The following is a 24,557-nucleotide window of genomic DNA, read 5'->3' as shown; positions in this document are numbered from 1 at the left end:
TCTCCACAGCCAAGCCCTTCTTGAAAGCTGGAAACAGATTATTTGGAAAAGATAAGTGGAACTGGCCTTGTGGAAGTGACTCAGAATGAGTTGACTTCTGGCATAGTGAAATACCTGAGGCTTTTAATCCATCTTTTTAGTGGGGCTTCTTTCATTTTTCCTTTCCTATTTCTCTTGATATGCTATAAATGCCAATACTTTATAAATGCTTTCAGTACCGTAGAGCACCTCCCTCATACACTGTCATGTAGCTTTTACACATCTTTAACAAGTGACACCTGTATGTCCACTTCCATTTTGACAACCTCCTAACTGGAGAACTTCCCTTCATGGTGGAGTTTGAGCCAAATGTAAGGCCAAGCACAATCTAAACCAGTGGCAGGTAAATACCATAAAGTCACGTGCATAAGACTAAAAGTTGTCACCACTGTGGTCACTTTTCAGATTTCTTAGTTTCAAATTTCTTGGGATGAAGTGTCTTTACAGGCTTTGCAGAACAAACACCTGGCCTTGCTTAGCCTGGAGCCTTGTTGATGAGAGTGGCTCAGTACGTGGCCCACGGATGCAGAGGGATCAGCACAGACATTTGTGCAAAGAATCATAGAACCAGGGAATCATTAAGGTTGGAAAAAAACCTCCAAAGCCATCAAGTCCAACCACCAACCTGTCAGCTTCACCACTAAATTGTCTCCAAGCTCCCCACCTACGTGTCTTTTTGAACACTTCCAGGGACTGATTCCACCACTTCCCTGGGCAGCCTTTTCCAGTGCTTGACCACCCTTTCTGTGAAGAGATTTTTCCCGATATCCAATCTTGGCACAACTTGAGGTGGTTTCCTCTCCTTCTGTTCCTGGTTACCTGGGAGAAGAGTCCAACCCCCATCCTGGCTACACCCTCCCTGTCAGGGAATTGTGGAGAGCAATAATGTCACCCCTGAGCCTCCTTTTCTCCAGTACAAAAAAACTCAATTTTTTCTTATGGACCATCTTCAATACACCTTATAAATCTTGAAAGTGTTAGGCTCTGATTTGGGCTATAGTCTGCATTGCAAACATGGGTGTGAATGGAGAGCAGAACAGCAATCCACAGGCTAATTGTAAATTAACAAGATGTAGTGGTCTGGCTGTAGCAGTGCCAAACCCAGTGTAATTTCTCTGATGATACTTGCCTTTTAAATTTAATAGACAGTGCTTAATCAGGCAAATTATTTTAACTGTGGAAACATTAAAGATAGAGAAGTGAAAATATCATAGCTGTTACTTTCCACTGGCTTTCCAGCACATTACTGCTAGAACTAGGGGACTTTAGCTCTGTGGTGGCAATCTGAAAGTGACACAAGAAGACAGATTGCTTCATCAGGTTCAGTTATGCTTTAAAAATACCTTTCTAGTCATTATAACAAGTGGGTGCAACTGTGGTATCACATATTCATATTAAAAAACATAGAGTAAATGAACGTGTTTGAAAGCAGTTCTCTTGGTCTTTTCCTCAGGTATATCCAATTGCCAACTAGTGGATTAATATCCATTTTTTTCTTAAGAGGAAGTCGTAATTTTCTCTTGGAGTGAAAGATTTTCCCAAATTCAAGCACGTTTCCTTCCTGCAGTTAAAAGCTGACTGAACAGAACCGTACTTTTCAACTCATAAATCCTCTAAAAAGGAAATCTCATTAGTGTAATGAATACATCGAATGGTTGTTTGTTATAGACAATTAACCTCCATTAATTGGAGTGGTGTGCTCACAGAAGAGAGATTGTTTATTTGACAGAATGATTTTATTTTGTGTGGAGAAGAAGACACTTCAGATAACTTGCCAAAATAACTTCATTTCTGGGTGATGGCACCAAGTTACTGAGGACAGTGCAAATCTGTCTGCAGAGTTGACACTGCATGACCACGTAGTGAAACAGCAGGTGAAATTCAGTGCAGATGGGTGGAAAGCAGGCCAAAAAGAGAATTTTTCCAAGCTTTACATGCACAACAACAGGGTCTGACCTATCTCCTTCTGCTTGGGAGGAGTCCAGTTCACCCACTGAGGAGCTGTTTTGGAAGATTCGAGATATGAACAAATAGAAAAGAGGGAGGCAGGGTGTTACAGTTCCTCTGAAGGGAGTGCCAGGGAGATGTCTAATCCTACCATCCACTGATATCCTTGGAAAAAAATATCACTGCTCTGTCTCCTTCTGTTTTATTTAGTGGCCTTCAGGGACAATTGGTCAGCCACAGTAAGATGAGCTTTAGAGTCTGGAGCCCTGTTAGCACAATCTTTCCTGCTTTTGCAAGCAGCAGAGTAGGACAGATATGGAGTGGAATGGAAAGGCAATAATTAGTATATTTTATATTGATCTTGTATTTTCTTTGGCTGCTGGATCATTTCACTTTCAGCATTATGATTCTGTTAGTAGGTCTAGATAGTTCTGGTTTTTTTCAGGTCTTAGTTTTTCCTTGTTTGTGAGACAGAATTGATGCTGCTATTAGGGGTCTCTGTTGTTTGTTACCATCACAAATGTAAGGGAGGCATTACTATCTTTATAAAACTTGCATTAGCATTTACTGTTGTGGTTAATTCTTAGGCATTCTGTATCACTATTGCTGCCTATTGTGAAGCTGAGAAAATGTTAATGGAAAATGGTCCAATTCTAAAGTGCTGCAATCAATATGCAATCCTTCTTACATGTTAACCTTTACCATATGGATTTAATATCACATCTGATTTACACCTAATAAAACAGGAGCCTGCCTGTAGAGTTATTCTCTCTCTCTCTCCTTATCCCTTTTTTTTTTTTTTTTTAGGATGGAGCATTTTCTGCTTTGGATATTACTGTGTGCTACACTTTGCTTAAGGAGAAATCCTATGGCCTTACCCAGCTCCCCTTACCCAAATTCAGCAAAAAACTTCCTGACCTCATTATCTGACAGCCTTGGATGAAGCTGGATCTTTTTTCCCAACTCTGCTTGAGGTTCTGATTCCTCAAACCTGGTGAAGAACAGACCATGTAAGGAGCATATCCCATGAGAGCTAAATAATGAAATATGTTTACAACCAGTGCATCCTATTTCAGACCCTGGGTCTGTTTTAGCAGATATTTGTGGTTTTTCTCTTCAGTGCTTTAATTTGTCTCTTTAAGTTAGAATACTTCAAATCTTGACTGCATTAAAAATATATGTATTGACTTCTGTTTTATTAATAAACATTTAACCCCAAGTCATTAATTCACCTTCCTCACTTGCTTTCAGAGTGGGACTTACTCATGATTTTCTCCTCAGCAGGCCTTACACCCTCTACAAAGGCAAACAACAAGAACTATCTTAATTCCTCATGTACTCATCTATTCCCTTTTCTTCCAGCTTCCTCTGAGCTCAGTATCACACCTGACCACTCACACTGTTAGGAGTCAAAAAAACACAGCGAAGGCTTGGAAAGTACCAATTATTTCAGTTGTGCTACTGAATAATAGACTGGAGAGCAAGATGTCTGGAGTGCATCAAAGGCCCAGTGAAGGTCTGCAGAGACGCCTGTGTTATTTTAGGGATAAATATGTGCAGCCTAAGTAATGTATAACTACTGCATTTAAAGATCTGTGGCACAAAGAGAACACACAGAGCTTCCAGTGACAGGAGCTTGAGAGCACCCTTGGCAGAGGAATAAAGTGACTAACTACAAAGCACATGGATATTTTCATGATGGAAGTTGATAATCAGTCGGAGAAGCACTAAAAAATGGGTAAGAGACAGGAAAAATGTAGATGGAGAGAAGCTGTAGGATTGGGGTGCTGGACAGGGAGATGCCTCCGCTGTGCAGTGCAGGATCCCACATTCCATGGACTCTGCCCTCGGCAGGGAAACCTGGGGAAGGCCTTGTGCTGAGCTGGGCAGCAGGACAAGGAGAAGGATGCATTGTCCCTGCATGAGAGGGGTTAGGAACAGGCTTGGGGCATCCCACTGGGTGAGCTGCTGCCCCAGGAGTGCCAGCAATCCCAGCAGTGCCCTGGGGAGAGTGGGCTCTGGGGCAGGAATCTTCGGGAAGGTGGATGTGGCTCTGCTGGGTGGTCCAGGATGTACAGCACCAGCACCTGCCGAGCCTGCAGCTGCCTGCTGGTGGTGTCTTTGAGGAGTTTTAAATTCCTTCCTGAGAAGGCAGTACCTGGAGAGGCTGCAGGTTTAGATCAGTCCCTACTTGACAACCAGGAGTGCCTCATCCAAGCCAAGTGGTTCTCCAAGACCAATAAATCCTCTTACAGACTTATCTCAAGTGTCTGCTGTGACATTGCGGTGTCTGATGATAAGGGTGGGCTTACCATGAGAGGAGAAATGGGGCCCCTTGTGTCTCTTGTTTCCCCAAAACTTCTCAGAGAGGCAGTGAGCACTGAGCTGCACCCTGAGACCAGAGGCCTTGGTGTTACATGAGGCATAGTCAAATTACTTGAGGCATAGTCATACCATTTAAGCAGGTGTTAGTGGAGCCTGAGATCCTGATTACACCATTTCAGTGATGAATTAATTCTTTATGGCCAGAGGTGAGCATGAACAGAGCCTCCAGGAGGCCAGACAAGCCCGGTGCAGCCTTTGTGGCGAGAGGCAGGAGCTGTTTCGGAGCGATAAACAGCTGCACGCTGTGCTGGCATTAATGCGGCCGCTGAGAGAGCCTCTCCCAGCTTAATCTATGGATTTCATAGCCCAACACTCCATTACTTAGTTATAGATTTATAGCTCTCCCCTCTCCCTCTCCCACAAGTCTCTGGCTGCTGGGTGTGAAACTCACGGTGGCAATTACAAAATGCCTCCTGAGCAGCCATCCCCACCCCTGTGGCTGCTGTGGCACCATGGGGGAGGAGCAGCCAGGACCTGGCATGGTGTGTGTTGGATGGGCACCTGCTGGCTCAAGAGTGCCTGCTGAGCAGCCAGGGCTCACCCCAAACTCTGCTTCAAGTTGTACCAGAGCTGGGACCAGTTTCTGCACCAGGGTGAGCGATGGGACCCAGGGGCAGGGACCATTTCCTCTGGCAGAGAGAGGTCTCTGTTACACCACACGGGTGGCTTTGGTCCTCCTTCATGCTCAGGTCACAGTAGAAATGGATCAGTTAATATATTTTGTGTCTGATACACTATTTTCTCCCATGTGCAGTTTTTTTGTTCCTCACTGGAGCAGTGATCCCACTTGTGGCAATTTGCTCCTCTCAGGGACTTTTCTTGGGGCTTCCTCTGGGCTGGGGTTGGAACATAGCGTGTGCAGTGCAGGGCTGTCTCTGAACTGATTCAAATGTATTCCAAGTTTTTAATTCTTGCTGTGAGGTACATCTGAGCTGGATGTCTCACTGACTGTAGGAGCTGGGATCCTCTTTGGAGAGAGGAAAAGCATCTCCTGGACCGTGGCCCCTGCTGGAATCTCCCTGGCTACTGGCATTTCCAGATATGTCCAGAGGAATAGGGAGCCAAAGCACTGCTCCTGCTGTGAGAGATTCCATGAGGGGAGCTTATCTTTTGAAGAGAAATGTGTTCCATATGCAGTAGGGGGTTTGGAAGGCAACTGGCACCTCTAATAACAGCCAGAAGCGAGCAGACAGCGGGGAGAGAGCCCAGCCATGCTCGTGCGCTCCACAGGAGGTCACGCACATTATGCTTTCTGCCAGGTGAGATTTCTCTGTACGTTTCAAAGGCAGTCTGAAGAAAAACATGTTTCTCAGCAGGCAAGATGCGAAGCTAAAAATGCAAAGAATAAAAACTGCGCAGTCACTGGCAGAGGTCAGCATTCACTACCTGTTATCACGTTGTGCTTTCTAACGTGTCTCTGTTATTTCCGCAGCGTGTGCCGTGCTGGAGTGCAGAGATCTTGGCTGTGGCAGCTCCTTTCCTTGCAGCGTTGATGGGGGACTCAAGGGCCTGACATCCAGCTGATCCCTGGGCCCTCAGTGTGAGTGTGGAGGCTTTAAGAGCAGCTGCCTCACAGTGTTTTATTCTACCTTGCAAGTGCTTCAATTGGGACATGTTATCCTGCAAAGCTCTTCGTCATTTTAACACTTCTGCTTTATCTGCACTTGTGTTCTTTTTGAATATATTTGTGGTGTCTGGGTGTTACTGCTGGAACCTTTGTATTTTTCTGAATCTGAAGGTTACCATTTAGACCTGTAAATACATCCCATTTTCTCCAATATATTTGTAATGATCAGTTTTAAAAGATATCACACTTATCTTAAAAATTACTGCAGAGCTGTTCTAATACTGTGTACAAAATTGGTGTAGAATATTCTTCTATGGGTCTGGAGTACTTCATATTACTTGAAAAAGATCTTGTTCTATTTAAGTGAATTTGATGTTTTGTTGCCCATTACCTTCCCAAGTACCTTTATATAATGATTTTACTTACAGAATAGTTAAAAAAATATTAAAAAAAATTTTTTTTCTAGTCCAGGCACGTTTACAAGTCTTAGTAGGAAATTCAATGGCAAAAGCTGAGTAATATCTAGAATCTTTGTTTAGCAGCTGTAATGCTACTCTGAAAAGGACTACACAGATAAAGAGCTCCCTGCACCTGTCAAAACCTTTGTCGTAGTCATCACCTTATTTATTTTACAGTATTATTCAAGTCCTTTGAATTCAATTCTTCTGCACAGGAGAGCTGTATCTCATCATGCCATGAGCTGAGTAGGTGAGATACACTGATTTTCTTCTAAGGAGGTGTTTCAGAAGGAGAAATAATCAGTGGAGGAAGAGAATAATTTCCTAAGTTTTGATACTTTCGTTACACAACTGTCATCTTTCAAATTCAAGAGTTCCATCTAGAGGAATACTATTTCATGAGCTTGGTTTTGCTGGCCTCTATAAGTGTGTCATGTTCCCTGGCTGAAAATTGATTAATTTAGTCTCCTTTCTCAGTCTTCGGTGTTGAATACCTGTGAATTTTGTTATTTCTTCCTGGCAGTTTTTGAAACAACACTTTAACATCAGTATTTTCTGCTTACATTTAAAATATCATTTCCATGTTTCTGTTTATTGAGGTGCTGAAGAGAGTGAGAAATTTTGTTCATGTCTGACTGCCACTTATGAATTTGTAGCCTAGGAACTTACAGGTCTCAGATTTTCCCATCAACAGATATAAAATATATACTTGAGCAAAATAAATTTAGAGTAACTGAGCAGACTCTGGCAACACTGAAACTATGTAATAATATAGAAACTGCTGAATGCAGACAGACCCACTGTGAACTAATATTTCTGCAAATAGAAATAAATCTTTGTTCAGTTTGTTTTAGGAGTCACTGTTTCCAAGTCCTTTTTTTTTCTTACCCTGCAGAGAAATCTGAAAACATCCAGCTGAAATGCCAACAGAAGCAATTTGCTATTATCCTTTGGGGTTAGGAGTTAAATTCCTGTTGTTTTTAATCTAATGAACCTTTTGAGACCCTCCTGTGGCTCAGATACTCCAGTTTATCTTTTTTAATATTCTTTGTTTGTCAAACAGAGATTAAATACCTCGGTAATGTTTAATAATGAAGTCTCATATCTAAAACTATACTGGAATGATCTTTGTATTCAGATGTGTGGAATTTGTCTAAGAAGCCAGTCAGAAAGAAAAGTTTTGGCTTTTGAAATCACATTAGCAAAAGCACGGCACGGTGCAATGGATGGGAACGAGCTGAAGAAATCCCCCTGTTTATGCTGTGCAGCTTGAACTTGATTAAAGCAAACCAAAATAAATCAAAACAAAAACACTGGGAACTTCCCCGTGGCTCCTCTTTCCTGAGCAAAACAAACCCTTCAGATCCACAGCCGTGCTGGGAGTGCAGCAGCACCCCTGTGCTGAAGGAACTCTGCTGGGGTGGCTGAGCTAGCAAAGCCTTGCTCTGATCACTCTTTGAAGAAAACCCTTTGAAATAAACCCTTGAAAAGCAGTGATACAGCATACCCAGACCATGCCTGGATGGCTCAGTGAAAGGAGATGGAGAGGACTCTGCAGCTGGGTTCTGTGGAAGGGCCTGAATTTATAAAGTCCCTCAGCAGCAATCCTGTGTTGGACATTCCTGGCTGGGACAGCCCAAAGCAGATCTTGCACTGCCCTAGGAGTTAACTGGGATGAGGGATCAGGAGTCATCAGTGATTGCACTGATCAGTGGGTACCTGCTCTAAAAAGGAGAGATTTCCCTTTGCTGGCATGGTTCAGGTAAAAAACATAAATACCTTTGAACAGATAAGCAACACGAACTCAGCAGAGCACAGCAGGTAAAATACATTTCTTCGCTTATGTTTTTTTTTCTTCTCTTTCAAGCTCAAAGTCGCATGAATTAATTTTTACCTAATTACATGATTTTGCCCAATTAATTAGAAACCAGGTCTTCTGATTTTCAACCTAAGGCTTATTTCAATTTTGATTATATACTGACAAAAAAATAAATTAGAGCTTCTTTAGTTGTCTTTAGTTTTTTTCTGCCCACATTTCTGAAAGTTTTAGGTGTTGTTATGAAGAGAAATTGAAGTCAATTCCATAACCTCAGGCTTAAATTTGTTTGTACCTTTAATGAAGTCATGTCATGGTATGCAATCACAAGTTATTTTATCTGACACCTGCCACCTTTTTCTGTCAGTGTTGACTTCAGAGTTTATTGAAGTTTTCTATAACTTTCTCCCTCTTTATTTCTTAACTAGCTTTGCAATTGGGTAATTTTAGGAATTCAGCAGATGCCAAATGTAAGTTTTCATTATTTTTATTACCTGTTACTGCACTTACAGGATGATAACCACATGGATGTTTCTGAACAATTGCATCTATGGTGAGACGTTTGCTTAGGAGGTATTTCATGTTCTGCTTAAAAATGTGGATGATTTTAAAAGGTTGCCTAAGGACTGCTGAAGCCTTCTGCTCCTCAGTGCCCAGAACTGGGGTGGTGAAATTATTGTTCACTGCCTGCAGAAGGACAAATTAATGGACATGTCCAAAACCATTCAGAAATAAGTTGCTCACTAAAAAATGTCTATTTATTTATGCATTTTTGGTTTACTCACTAAGCTTAATTTCATCTCACAAGTAATAATATTTGCACAGTGTAATTTCAGGAAAGACTATGATCCATAAAATTCCCAAACTAGATAACAGTAAGGAAGACTTAATTGTAGCAATTTATTGTTCTTCAAAATAATGAGGCTGTTTAAAAAAGATGAAAAAGTATTAGAAATCCCAGAAGCAGGTAGCGCAAAGTCTGCAATGTCCTTAGTTTTACCCCATGTCCATCAATTATCAGCTGAAGTTCCTAATTAGCTGTCACATGAAATGTCACTCCAGAGTGTGCATTTGATTTTTGCACAATGGCATTTTCACCAAAACGTGCAATCCATTGAATGTTAAATTGTGGTCTAAACGAAGAACTCCAACATGGAGAAGGATTTAAATATACTTTAGCAATTAAATTAGGCACAGTAAAATGTTCTCTTAGTTGGGACCTAGGAACTGATCTTTGAATCTCCTGTGCCTGGGGACTCATCCTATGGAAGCCAAAATTTTGAAGGAAGTGAACAGCTGATTGTTGCAAAGTGCAGACAGCCCTGGTCTGAACTGCAGAGAAACCTCAGGAAGGTGGACTGATGCTTCCATAAATAGAGAATAGAAAATGGATTTTTTTTCAAGTGGGAAGTGTGTAATTTAATCAAGGTGGAAACATCACATAGGAATGTGCTGTTTTCAGGATAAAGGTTTTTTTTTTAAGAAAATAGAATCAGCAATTCACGTATTTTTACTGCTGAATCTTAGAGCCTCAATGCTTAAAGGAGAAGTTTTTTTACATGAACACTTACACAGGATCAGGCTATTGTTGGCATTTGAAAGAGAATGAATGAATTAGTGGATGCTACCAAATATAATTTGTAAAGAATTCCCTTCCTGAGAAAGCAGCAGAATTTAAATGACTGCTTGAGTGTATTCATTGCCAGCATCTGCCAAGAATATTCATAAAAGGAGATAGGCTAGAAGTGAATTTCAGGACAATCTTTGTAGGCTGAGGCCTCCACTTTCCATGAGATAGATACAAGGACAGAGCTAGGGGACTTTTAAGGAAATTTGATTAATATAATCCCCCAGACATATATAATATATAATGTATCTCCAGCCATCAAAGTAGGATAGAAATAGTAACAGGACAGGTGATGTACTTTTACCCTTTTACTAAACTTCTCATGGGGTTATACTCGGTGAGGAGATCATTTTTATATCTATTTCTCCCCCAGGTTCTTGACAAAAAATATTCCATATCTTCATTGTCAGCATGGCCATTGAGAAGGCTTCTGTTATATTTTGCCTATTTTGAATTATGAATGCACAAAACTTTCAGTATGGAAAGTCACAAATTGCTGATTCTGTGTTCTGAAAGAGCAGCTCCTCCTAAAACCTGCAACTTTCAAATATTTTCCTCTGATTGGCACCTAACCACAGAGCACTTCAGAGAGGAATGTGCTGAGGCATTCTAATGAAATGAACTTTAAAACCAAAATTGTTCTGAAACTTTAAATAAGAGGTAGCTCCTGTAACTGTATTATTATTTACTTACAGGTCAGATGGCTCTTTATTTTTGCCTTAGCACTGTGTGGCTAAACTTAACTGCAAAAGCAAAATGTTGATGAGTCAGGTAGCTCAAACATGATGCAGCATGCAGGATGCTTCAAATATTGCCAAACATCTTCTGTAAGATCTAATTAGAAGTTAGTTCCCTACTTAGAAGCAGACAACAGATGTCTCCAGAAGTAAAGTAGCTTTTCTTTCACCATTTTTATCTGCACAGGCTGAATCTGGATTCTGACCATGTAAATGTATTTTCTGTAGCAGTAGTATAGTTATACATTTATATATCATATTTACTTGGGTGAGTTTCCCTTCTTTTAATCAAACTAATTATGAACTCCTACTTATTTTCTTATTGTTTGGTGCTTCAAAATTAAAAATATAATAATAATAGTAGTATTATTAGGAAGAAAGAGCTTCTTGCTAATGGTCCATACAGACTTTATAATGTGGACAAAAACCCAACCATATTATTTTTTTTTTTCTGCATTTGGCTTTGCTTCAGCTTCAGACATTAGCTGTGGGATTACAGATAAACACACACCTTCCAGAAAGTTGCATTCCACCAACTGAACCTCACCTCAAGTGACCCTGATGTTGTACAGCAGCGTCTTTCGGAAGGAAACACTTGCAGAGCAGGAGGATGATGTGGACCAGCTGGGAGCTCTGTGAAACTCTCCAGGGGAGATCTCCATCTCCAGATCTGAGGCCACTGAGCAGGGCTTGCCTGCTGTTGGTGAAGGGAGTGGGGATCCTGTGATTGCTCTGACATGTTCAGTAGTGCAGCCAGCTGCAATGGTCACTTGTGCCACAGCCTTGGTTACTCATTGCCAATTTTCAAAGGTGGGCTTTTCAGTGTAGAACAGATCCTCAAAAAATTAATCATTCCAAAGGATCTCAGGACATGCTGATACAGATCTTTAACTTCTTGCCCTTGTATTTGCTGGTCTCTCACTGCAACTGAAATAGAAGGTGATCCTTCCCCTGTTCTCAGCGCAAGATTTAAAGGGTAACATGCAGCTTTATTTCTCTCCCAAAACATGTGGGAATATTTTGTTTTCCTTCTGGTAGTCATTTCTACTTTTTGAGTCATCTTCTCTGAAGTACTTAAAAAATTAATCCCAAGGATATTCAAAGCTAACAACAGTGAGAAGGTGCAGGATGCTGCTAAAGCTTTAAATGCTCTACACCAGGTCCCTGTGGCATTAACTAATGAATCCCCACAGCACCTCCAGAACTGCAGCTTGCACCAAGCTTTTTGTTGTCTGGACCCCATCATAGCTCATAAAAATCAACAGATATATTCAAAGTAACTGGACCTGTGTCATGTACAGGAGCAGTCAGCTGGTGACTGGGCACCAGGATGAAAGATTAGGAACCAGGGATCTGATTTCAGGTCTGTGTGAAATTGTTATGGCTTTTCTGTTTCCTAATGCCTGAAGTGCTTTCTGATTATTCATGCACATGTCAGAGCAGAACGTGGACATGCACCAGCCCCTCTAGCATTTCTGCTCTTTGTAAAAAATGCCAGGCCTGTCAGGCTGAGCAGAATGGTGGTGGGCTGTAGATCAGCAGAGAATGAGGATTACAGGGCTCATACCCTGGCTGTTAAATCAGTAGCACCTGTCTAGTAAGCCTAGACATGGCTAATTACTGTAGGGCAAGTCCTTTTTCCTCTCTTCTGCTTCCCCTTTTTAATCACCTCGTATTTTTCTACTGTAGTCTCTGGAGGACAGGGAGAACAAATGTTGCTTAACAGTGTGGACAGGAGTTTAGCGTGACTCGAGTTGTTGCAAAGCCCAGAGTGACTTGGTAGAACTTCCCAAGAGACAATCACTACCACTTAAAGCAAGGCACCACTGTTCTGTATCCTCTATAAATCCTGCTCTGCCACACTTCTTAGATATTTTAAATATACCTTAGAGATGCTTAAACAGTGTATTAGGTCTGTGCTTTCCTTGTATACATCAATATGTAAGCGACTGAGGAGGTTCCTGAGTTACCATGGAGCTGAACTGCACAGATCTTGGGAGACAGTGAAAACCAATAAAGCAGAATGAGAGAATAACTCCCTGGGAACTGGATTTCCAAAGAGCAAATAACTGAATGCTGCATCAAATATACTTTTACCCCTTTCTTAAAAGACAGCAGATGTGGATGAACTTTTCCAGTCAGCTTCCTTTGTCAGGCACATCCATGATGTAAGGCTTGGTGTTTTTTTCAGAGAAAATACAGCCCAGGATTTCCCCTGAGGTGAATTTCTGATGCCTTTGTATCTCTGTTGGACTCTGCTAGAAACTCTTTACTTGAACACATGCAATTTCTTCCTCCTTTCATCCTGGCAAGTGCTTCCCCCAGCGCTCCCCATCAGGGGCGCTGCCCTTTCAAAGCAAACTTTGAGCACCCACGCTCCTCTTGGGCAGCTGCAAGTGCAGGAGAAAAGGAAGAGTGTTCCCTCCTGAGCAATTCAGGGAATGCAAGCAGCCTTAGAAGAAGGTGGGATTTGTTCTGCTGCGTGTGGATGCTTTCATATGAGCAAGAGGTCCAGGTCACTGGAGAGAAACACCTGCATTTAAGCTTCTATTTTTGCCTGAGATGAGCAGCAGCAGAGACCCCATCACTGTATTGATTACCTTGCCATTGATTATCAGACCTTCAGATCCCACTTCTCTCCCCCAGCAGCCCCTGGACCTCCTGTCATCCTGGATGTTTGCATGGCCATGGACTTGTTCCTTGATTGACAGTATCCCCTCTTGCCACGATCACCTCTTCTCATTAAACCACTTAATTCTGCTCCTTAAATTCTGAATCTGGGGAGGGAAGATAAAAACCTTAAGGATGGGAGTGGGGACTCAAAGGTCCCTGGAGACAAAAATGTTTCATTCTCTCTTCACGGAAGTAAAATGTAGAAAAGCTGTTATTTTTCTATTTCTTCTGGGCATTTCATATATGACTGGGTGGATTAATTTGTTTTCCAACCCAAGCAGCTTTGTTATCCAATTTAGCATAAATTCCTATGTGTATTGTGACAAAACAGCTATACTCCAATGGATTTTGTCAAAATGCCTCAGAAAACCTACAAGTAAATTCCACAAAAATGTCGAAAATTTTTAACAAGGATAGAAATTACTTAATAACCATAAATCAATATTATGAATGCTTGTCAGTCATGTATTGCTGGAGAATTAACTAGCTAACCAGATTTTATCTATTTTTTTTTCTTATGAACAGTAGAGCAATCTGAAATATTGAAATATTCGTACCCCAGGAGAGTTGACACCAAGCTTCTGGTTAAATTACTGTTTGTGTTGTACGTCTTGATCATATACAAGGATCAACCAAAACTCCACAAGAAAACTGTATGAAAACCCCTCAAATCAATTGATTCTACCTTGGTATGTTTTGTTGTCCTGGCAATCACAGGGAATATTTGATAATGAAGCTGGTACAATTTAAATGTTTGGTTTTTTTACAAGAACAGGACAAAAAGGAAACTATTTTGAAGAAAATAAACAAGAAAAACGTGTGCCTCAAGGAATTCATTTTTCAGAGGTCTGCATGAGAAACCTGCTCTGAGGAAACTGGATGTCTCAGAGCAAGAAAAGGGAAAAAACATCCAGGTTAAGGCTACTGGCACTTTGTGACTTCTTAAGCACTGGCTCATCTTAAAAACCCATGGAGGCTGTCTAGCTATCTTGGGGAGCATCTCACCCTCATTACTCTGAAAAGTGATCCTTTTAGGCTCCCTTAAGCCAGTGAACTGGAGGATTATTCCAGTGCAGTGAGGAAGTTCTCGCTGCTGATCGATCGTCTGGCAGCCAGCAGGACCCTGCCCTGAGGAGGAGGAGGAGGAAGAGGAGGGAGGAACATGACGCTGTTTCTGAACTTCATAAAGCTTCCCTGTAATCCATCATGAAAATTGGTGGATCATATCAGTTAATTTAGCTAGAGTTCAGCTGGGTTTGTTTTTCCTAGAGAGGAATTTTTACAGCATCCATTAGGGATTTTTAAATTATTTTCAGTGAAGGAGATCACGGAGGTTCCCATTCCCTTCTCGAGAACCAGCAAAACAAACAAACGGCAAAATTCACTTCGCCTCAAACAATTTGCAAACTATAAACAAGTGCAGAAATCAGCAAACAGATTCAGCAAACAGGCTGGGGAAGCATAAAGTAACAGCCAGACAGTTATGGCCAGCATGAGATTATTATGATTAACAATCTAAATTATTATGGTACATCCCTAAGTAGCCTATTCTGGCAGCCCCATAATGTATGTAACACACTGTACCTTCTGCTGCTCCATATCTTCATAATTGGTTGCCAGTAATTTCTGTTTTCATCACAGTATTTAGTGCATTTTTGATTGTTTCTTCTTCTGAATGCATGCAACAGATAAAATTTACATTCACAGCACTTGCAGTTGCCTGGCTTCTGCAGAATTTTTAAATTCCAGCAGTTGAAAAATAATCTTGATATAAGTTTAAAATAAGTAAGATGCAATTAAAATAATTTAATTGACCATCAAAAAGCTTAACTTCAAAGGAATTAAAACCCTCTCTAAGATATTTTGTCACCTCACAGTCCTTTGCTAAAATTTGAGCACTTTTATCAATGGAGAATCTTACCAAAGGCTTCATGGACATGAGAGACGATTAAAAATAGAAGATCAAAGCAAGCAAGCAAATCCTGTTAACATACTCTAGCGAACAGGGATTGTTTTATAACTAAATATGAAGCCAACTCAAACAAATATTTGGAAACACTGAAGATGGATCCCACTGTAGCTTTTGGCAGGGTGTGCTTTATATATTATGAAGACATTTTTGTCCTGTTGCCACTGCTCTGACCGGAAGCCACATGTGTGGACCATCATTGCACCTCCCTTCTCTCCCACCAGCATTTTCCTTTCTCAGTGCTCTGCTTCAAGACAATCAGGAGCTAAATCCAAGAAAGATGCAGTGAGCTTCTTTGAAAATATTGCATTAAACCCCTCAGCTCAGCACCAATACATGGAGTGCCTGCTGGGAAGAGGGACAACTTGATCATCTCCATATTCCACAGTGGAGTACAAGTCATCTGGGGGGTTTAACAAAGTTTCTCATGCCTCCCAGAAAAGGTTCAAGAAGCAGAATTTGCACTGTGGGGTTTTGTAAATCCTTTTGCCACTAATGGTGCTACTATTAAACAAACATTTTGAGGTAGCATGTGAAGGCTGTGACTAATTTGCCTTTGCCCATGGTTAAGCAATACAAACTGCTTCCCTGGATACAAAATAATAGACTGAAATATTCCCATTTCCTGCAGATGAGTGAAAATAAACAGATCCAATCTGAGTTGAAAGAATGTAAGTAGAACAGGCCTTCATTTGTAGGGGAAAATAAACTTTGCTGATCCCGTAGGCCTGTAACTATAAACAGCATCCTTTTTCTCCCAGGGCAGTGTATAATGTGAGTGCATGGCTTGAACATCCTCAAAATAAACAGCTAATCACCCTTTCTGGCCTAATTAGGTTATGTTCTGGCCGCTGGCTCTAGGTCTCATGTGAAGTGGCATAGAGGGAAGCCCTGCTCGTCTCCCAGGAAAGACAGCCTGTCCAACTCTCTCCTTGTTAGTTAACATTTGCTCCTTGAGGATATCCAGCGTGGGGATCTACCTTGAAAGCTTGGCAGATCCAAGGACAAGAATATTCTCATCACTTTCCACCAAGAACAAGGCTAACCTTTTCTTCCTCTCTCTCCTCATTGCACAGTTGTAATGAGAGGATGAGCAAATAATATTTTTTATTCTTTTAAATATTTTTTTTTTCCTGGATTTGGTCTGTCTGCCTGTTCAGTGTGTATCAGCAAGTTGTAACTGATTAGATTTTTTGCACTGACATTTAATTTGCTCTTTGCAGAAAGGTGGTTTGTCCTCAGTACAGCTGTGAGTGTCCACAGCAAATGGTAACTAAATGATCCAGAAGGATCACATGGGCCACCATTATTATTATTACAGTATTGCAGGCAAGAGACTGGAACACAGATGTGCTGTAAGGCCTGCCCAAGCTGACACTGTGCAAGGAAAGACCCAAGAGCTCAGAGGTTGCTGACTGAAGCTCACAGGCTGGATCCTGCACTGCTGAGTCCTTAATGGCTGGTGCACTTCGTGTGCTGCCTGTGATTAGTAGCAAACTATTAATACTGGGAGAAATCAGTAGCAAAGTGAACTTTTAGGCTCTGGTTAGCCAAGGCTTTCTGGCTGCATCTTAGGATTTGTAAGAGGAGAAAGATCTGACCAGGTTCAGATATTTCCATATTTGCACTTTTCTAGATTCCTCTGAGTGGATGCTTAGATCTTGAAATATGTTCCCATTTTTCATTGCTCTTTTAAAACAGTTGTTCTTCTGTATCAAAACCAGACCATCTTAACTTTAATCCCTCTTTTAAAGTTTCTTTTCATCTTCAGAACAGCTAAAGGTGCTCTGAGGACTGTTTAAACTGTAATTCTCGAGGTGCTAATTTTCTCTCTTCCCTTTTCTGGTGAGACTTGCAGCGCTGCTGAGGATGCCAGCAGGGCCTGTCTTGCCCAAGCTGTCCGTAGGTGGGTACCAGCCTGGCCATGGCCAGTTTCCTTTCTTGGCCTCACTTCAATGTGCAGTGGGTGCAGGAAGCAGTTACTGCATCCAGTGTTGGTTCTGAAGGCACAGACCCATTTTCAGTGCCCTTTCTCCAAACTGCCAAATGCTTAGCACAAACTGCTCTTTTCAGCCTCTCATATCCATATCCTCTCACAGCTTTTTTTTGCCTGTGACTTCCTTTTAGGAAGTGCAAATCAAGGAAGATAAAAACAGCTGAGCAAAGCCATTTCTGAGCCACAGGCATTGAATTCTCTAGGACTGCCAGGTGAACACTGATGCTGTCCTGCCTGCTGTCCCCAGGCACCCAAACATCCCTTCCCCCCTCCCAAAATGCCTTTCCCCCACTTCCACCAAGGAGCTGCGCCTCCACTTGCAGCTGGGACCTGCTGCAGGACACTGTTTGTGTCTGAGGCAGTGGTGGAAAGGGAGATGAGGCCGTGACAAGCCCACGGTGAGGGCTCTGGTGGGAGGGGAGACGTGTGCTCAGCGCAGGAGAGATGCAGCAGCACCAAGAGTGTTCACAGTTTAATAGACATATTTCACACTGCCACAGCATCTTCACAGGAGCTCAGCTCCCAGTTTAGGTATCTGAGCAAGTGACAGACTGCACGGAGGGACTGTGACAGGGAGGCCTCTCCCCTCGAGCCACGCTCTCAAAAATCTTGATGACGGATGCAAATCACTTAGAACCAAATTAAGAAAAGTATATTTAGGCACCTAGAGCAGTAAAGAGGCACTTAATAGGATTTTCAAAAGTGTATAAGCAGATTAGGCATCCAGCTCCTGTTGAAATCAATGTGGATGAAGCCTTTAAAAAAAAATAAAATATATATCTTGAGGTATCTCAGCACTGTTACAGGCTGGGAGCATTGCAGGGGGCAGTGAGTGGGCTCAGAGATAAGCCTTACAAATAACAGAGCTCTCTGGTTGTACCAAGTCTCCAAAACCATGGGAGCAAGTTCTTAAGATCCCACAAAGGCTGAATTACACAGGCCTGTGGGAATAAAAGAGCAAGACCTGGAGGGAGAGGTAATGATCTTTGTGTACCTGCCAGAGAAGGAGCAGGGCTTCTGCAGAGACAGAGGCAGAAAGTAACACAAAACTGAGGAGACAGAGCAATCACTGGATCTTTGCTCAAGAAAAGGCCTTGCAACAGCTTTTTTTTTGGTCACTGAATTGGCCAAGAGGGGCTAGGTGAAGAACACTCTGGTTGTTTGATTTTGACGGGGAAGCAGCACTTCTGCAGTCCTCATAAATAAATGTATTTGACCCAAAGAAACATCTGTAGCCAGTTTCTCCCTTGGGTAGAAAGTACTTGTCAGGACCTGGATTTTTCCTCGTCCTGTGATTTATACATGGAGTATAATACTGCAAAGTCAGTTCCCTGCCTTCTCTGAAATGCAGCTCCAAGTCTGTCGAGCTGAAATCAGTCCTTTTTTGCTTTAGTGAGCAGGAGTGATGATACATACGTTAAGGACTGCGAGGCACTGTGGTAGCTGGGGCCAATTAGCTGCTACCCGAGGGCAGTAGCTCCCAGATGTGGCATATCAGACAACTGCAAACCTACAGAACTGCTAACAGATCACTCATTATTCTCCTCCAGAGGCTTTTAATTGGGGGATTAGCACACGGTACTTTTAGTGAGTGTCCTCAGAACATTTATCTTCTTCTATGGCATGTCAGTCCCTCAGGGAGCACTATTTGGGAAGCAACCATTGCTAGAGGTGACAGGGAGGAGTTATCTCCTCTGAAATCCCTGCTGACATGAGTGGCTGATGCACACAGTAGGCAAAAGATAGGCTTGCCATAGCTGCATTCCCAAACATAAGGATAACACTGAATAAATGCAGCAATCTCAGGTACCTTTGGGTTGCTGACTCCAGCCTCATGCCGGTGGTTTCTAAACTGAACCTGGCTACAAACCTCTGCTTCAAACAAGACTAAAGGAAATGACAAGCTGGAGAATTTAGAATGGTAATTAGTGTGAAACATGCTGTAAGAGTCAGGTGACAAAAAGAAATGATATAGGGGTCAGCAGGCAAGATTCAGCTGGGAAAGTCCGAGTTGTGGCCAAGAAACCTGGAGATGGGGGAAAATGACTTCTCTGTGTTACATCTTACCTGATGAACACCATTTAAAACCTGTAGGGACAAGTTGCTAGATGCTGCTGGGAAAAAGGAGTTTCTCAGGGCTGCTCTCCTTTCAGCTTCCTAGCCCCTTTCCTGTAACCCTCCCAAGCTGACTGTCATGGTGAAATATCTGATGCAGGTTCTTTGCCACCTGGGAAGAAAGCAGGAAGGAACCTTAGTAGGCACTGCATGCCTGTATTTACTTTTAATATTTTCTCTGGGTTTTAAGTGATGAATTATTAGTGTTATGCTAATAAAATCCATTTAAGCTCACAGAACAGTCTTACAATTAAAGAGAAGTGATTCTGGCAATTTGCCAGCAGGCTAGCAGGATATTAATCAGACAATACCTAGGGACCAACACAACTATATTGCTTTTAATCTTTTGACCAGCAAGGAAAACAGGAAGAAATCCATTTCCCTACTTTCTTTGCTCAATGGGATAAGCAGCTGGTACAAACGAGCTGCAACTCAGCTCAATTTGGGAGTAAATATTTGGGTATTTGGCTGGATAAATGGGAGAGCAGTGCTACTTTCATGCAGCCATGTGCCTTTCATGGTCACAGTGGGACCCTGCAGGGTTTTGGCTCCCGGAGCCACATATTAATAACAGAATGTCACCCTGCATAGGAAAAGTCCAGAGCTTTACTCAGATGTGCCTGTAAAGGAAAAGTTTGTTTGACTGTGCCAGACAGTCATTTAAGGTGATTGTGGGGGGTGTTCAGGGCTGGATTTTCAGCATCCACACCGACTGTGAGAGTGCAGAGCCAGGGAGGAGAGGAAGAGGTTTCCAAAGCAGGGACCACACCGAGGCAAGGGACTTGGCACTGCAAAGTCAGGGGAATATTTTGTTTGTCTCCAGATACCAACAAATAAAGTAGAGCAAGAAATGTGTCATAATTTACTGTCCTCACAGAACTACCCTTTAAATATGGTGGAGATGTCCTCCCTGAGCCTGCAGCCAGTCCTCCAGTATGTGTGTCCTGTGGAAAACTTCAGGGATTCTTTGGTGGAGTTTAGGCCTGAGCTGGTCTTGCCTTGTTTCTGTGCTCTCAGATGAAGAACAAAAATTAATCACCCATATCTTTAAGGCAGATCCTGTATTTTTCACACAGGCCCTTCAGACCAGCAGCAGAAGACTGAAGAGTGAAAGCATTTTAACATCTTGGGGCACTCACATGGAGATGAGTGGATCTGTTCTCCTGCCTGAGAGCTCCTCTGAGACTCCTGGTGGGGAGAATCCATCTCAGGGGTGCTCCTTCCTTTCCCACAGGGACATAACCCATAAAATCAGCACTGCCAACTTGCTGCAAAAAATGGGCCCAGGGGTCCAGAGCAAGCTATTCCTTCTGAAGCCCTGAAAAAAGAGCAAACCATCTAAAAAGAAAAGGCATAATTTAATTTCCTTTCCACATGGCTGATTAAGAAGCTTCTACATGGCAAAGACAGGAAAAGTGTTCTTTTATGTTAGCTTCATCCAGAGAGGAAAAAAAATCTTTGAGGAATTTTCTGGCACGTGGCTCTTGTTACGTTTCAGCCAGCTGAGCTGTTTTCAGAAGCACTGGAATGAAATTTCAGCAATAATTGATCAACAGAAACAAAGGCAGTGAGGGTGTTCTGTTGCATGGAAGTCCTGGGTGAAAATCCATACATTCTGTCTAGGAATACAGATTTAACAAATGTGAATCTGGAGAGCTGAATTCCTGGAATCTGGCTCTGCCCTGAAGTATGGAAAATTTGAGGCATTGCTGGATGGGGGATGGTGCTTTTCAACTCCAATTTCAGTCAATTGACTCAAACTCATATGTAAACCTTTGGCACTGCTGATGAAAAAATTTAATTTCCCATGATTTTTTTTAATTTATAGCTCAGAATGCCTAAGTCCTAAATTAGACATAGAGCTTTTGGTGTAAGCCAGCATAATCCTTTTACCACGGAATCATTCTGTTATATAGCATTTTGACCGCTCTGTGGGTGTGTGAAATTGTTGTCTAAATTGCATTACTTAATACTGATATTTGCCTGTTTTAGACAAACCTGTTAAAAATTTTGAGATGAAATTATGCAAAATAAAGCAACTTACTTTTTAGTCCCTTGGGTGGAAACGCTTGAGTTCTGCATAGTTTCAAAGTGCTTTTGAAAGGACTGAAATTGTTTGGTGTCATGCTACAGTGGTGTAGTTTTTTTAGAGACTAGTTAAATTATTTTCATGGGATGAAGGAGTCCCTTACCCAGGGATGCAGAAGTCCCTTACACAGTGATATATCTGGAAAAGAACACACACAAGTGTGCTCAGTCGTGCTGGGATGATGGAACCATGCTGCTCTCAGTGAGCTGAGCTCTTCAGTCTGCTGAGGAGATTCCTGCTGCCTTTCAGTCTTTGGACCAGTCCATATATATGAAAGAATTACTTATTCCTTCCTCTGGTAGGAAATGTGAGAATTGAGAATTCTGTGTGAAGGAACTTGGAGCCATTCTGCTGGTATTCATGGCTGTGCAGTTCTGGAAGAGAAGTTACTGTTCTATGTTGTCTCCTAAGAGCAAAAATCCTTAGAAGATCTGGCCCTCCATGCTTATACAGTAATCTTCTTCTCCTGAGTGAAGCCAGGAAAGAGTTTCCCGTTACATTTCAGGGAAGTTAAGTGATGTGCAGAGCAGAAATGTCCAATAACAGAGTTCTAGTGTATAGAAACCAAGTCAACATTAATAAAAATTTGCTGTCTTTCTAAAACGATCTTATACATTAGAGTGTCAAATGCTCTAGGACTTATAATGCAAGAAGACGGGATAAATCCAAGGCAATGAAATGAAACTAATTAAAATGTCAGATAACACAAGTTGGGGTTGTTTGAAACAGACTTTTATGCAAGATAGGGAGATCTTCATTAGAGGGCCACAAACATCAGTTTTTCATAAGAAATAATCTTAATAATTTTTTACATCAAGTCTGGCCTCTGCTGCCTACAAATTTGGATTGATATATCAAAGTACATATTGCCTTTAATGTTCCTGTCAAACCTGAGCTGTGATGCATGGAGTTATTCCCTACTTGGAGGGATGATTCTGTGAAACTTAGCTAATAAAAACGTGACACAGCCGGTGACTGATGTCTGTTCTCTCAGGGTGTGTTAGCGTGGGACAAACACTGCATACACATTCTCTTCTTGACACTGAAAAATGAGACACAGCTAGTAAAAAACATAATATATGCTCTAATGGTCTTGCAGTGACCTTCTCCTTGTCTTTCTGTCTCCTCATGCACCTTTCTCACCTCTCAGCTCTTTTCCTCCCTTCCCTTGCAGGCTCTGAGCCTACAATTTATCTCACTGGTCTCTGCTGCCTCTGAGTGCCTGTGCACAGGCCCTGGCAGGGTCTGGCCTTCCTCTGTGGGAGATCTCAGGCTGCTTTTTGCCAGCTTGGACCACGAGCAGACAAAGAAAAACGTTTTTCCTGGTAAAATAAAGATACAACTAGAAAATCAAAACAAACCTCAGCAGCCAATCCAAATCCCAGTTCTAGCAACCTGGTAATTTGTCAGTGCCAGGCGTCAGCCCACTATTAGTCTTTTTCTGGATAGAGATGACAGAGCTCTGTTGACAAGATGCACGACTTATTTTGGGAGCTGGCACCTGGCTCCTGGCACGTCCCCCTACGACTGTGTCACACTCCTCAGAGCTGCCTTTGGCTCTGTAGGGGCTGGAGCTGGAGTGGGCTGGCACTTCCAGCCTGCCTGGGTGGGAAGCTCGCTCCTTGTTCCCATAATTACAGGGACAGTGTCCCTGCTGTCCCCAGGGCTGGCAGGAGGGGTGTCCCAGGGCTCCCACCCTGTTTCTCACCCTTCCCCAGAGGGGCTGGAAGGTGCTTTGGACTCTCTCCTCCTTCACCCCTCTGCTCCTGTCCCCCTGAGCTGCTGTCCTCGTCCTTGCTCAGTGCCACGGTCAGGGCACAATGGATGTGTGTGCTTCTCCTTCCCTTCCTGCAAAAGGCCACAGCATCTGATCTGGGGCCTTCCTGCTCCCACTGCAAGAAAACATTTAGCACTTTAATATCTTTTTCACATTTTTAGAAGTAATTTATGTATGAACATACACAGTGCTTAGTAATCATTTCTCAGATGAATGTGGAATTTTTCTAAAATTAAACTATCATTCTTTTCTCTTCACACTTGGCTGTCATATCTTTCTTAATGCAAATCAGTCATTGACTAGAGACACCTACTGTAAGAAGCTATTTTAGCTGTCTGATCGGATATAAATTGATTTTAGAAGGGAAGACCATTATGGGGAGATAAGCTGGGATTGGTAGGGAATGGAAAAAAAAAATTCAGACAGGAAGTTTTTATTTAAATGTAAGTGACTATTTACCTCTGTGTCAGATCAAAGGCTGTAATCCAGGGGTCCTATCTCTCTTTCCTCCTGCTTTAATGCTTAGACCACAAATCCTTCACCCACCTTGGCCCTATAAAATGCAGAGCCCTTCAGGACCAGAGACAGGTGCCCCAAGGAAAAAAAATATTTCCCCTTTCAGTCTCCATTTGATACAGGGAATATTATCTCTGAAGGAGCCAGGCGACTCTTCTGCTCTGAAGCAAGTCCCTTAGCACAGAAATGAAAAGGAATCCATTATGGTTAGTTTCACAGAAACCTCTCTTCCCTGCAGTATTTCCTCCTGCTATGCTTCGAGTGCTCTTCAGAGGGAATATTCACATTTTCCAGCCAAAGAAAATGGCTTTGCTATCACAGTAGTGGTCTGCACAAAGTGAGAGCAAAGCAAAGAAAGTTCACTGGATGCAACTTGGGAAGTTGAGAAAAATGAGAACAGTTTTCTGGTTTTCTTTTTTCTGCTCTTTATTCTTCAGGGCCAGCTCTGATGTTGTCTACTGGGACTTGAACAAGGAGCTTAATTTTTAAGGCATGACTTTTCTCTTTGCATTTTTTTTTTTATTTTCTGTTACTTGCACTGCCAGTTCTTTGTATGTAATTAAAAGTGTACAAACAGTGGCTGAGTTTTTGAGTTAATTCAGTTTGAGGGAACATGCTTACCAACTTCAAGGTTTGCATGCTGTGTCTATAGGAGCAATTGTTATCCTGGCAGGAGTTTTGGGAGTCAGTTTTGAAGCCACAGAAAACAAACATTGAAAGCAACTTCTACTACCTACAAGTACTTCATGTGCTTTCTAGGTTTGTTAAAACATTTATTTTTTTTCTCCTAGCAAATTACAGCTGTGCAACACTCTTCAGGTTTTGATTACTTATGATCAATCCACC

General features: G+C 42.1%; 1 long non-coding RNA gene across 1 annotated transcript; it reads left to right on the top strand.

The window, feature by feature from the left end:
* Positions 1-5,514: 5,514 nt before the first annotated feature.
* Positions 5,515-7,779, top strand: LOC131586503 (uncharacterized). Its single transcript, XR_009279153.1, has 3 exons — positions 5,515-5,630; positions 5,804-6,646; positions 7,292-7,779. It is a non-coding gene; the product is annotated as an uncharacterized LOC131586503 (long non-coding RNA).
* Positions 7,780-24,557: the final 16,778 nt, after the last annotated feature.

The sequence above is a fragment of the Poecile atricapillus genome, chromosome 1, assembly GCF_030490865.1.
Source record: "Poecile atricapillus isolate bPoeAtr1 chromosome 1, bPoeAtr1.hap1, whole genome shotgun sequence".
Classification (NCBI taxonomy): Eukaryota; Metazoa; Chordata; class Aves; order Passeriformes; family Paridae; genus Poecile; species Poecile atricapillus.
The sequence above is the reverse complement of the archived record's forward strand: the minus strand, read 5'-3'. Positions and strand labels throughout refer to the sequence as shown.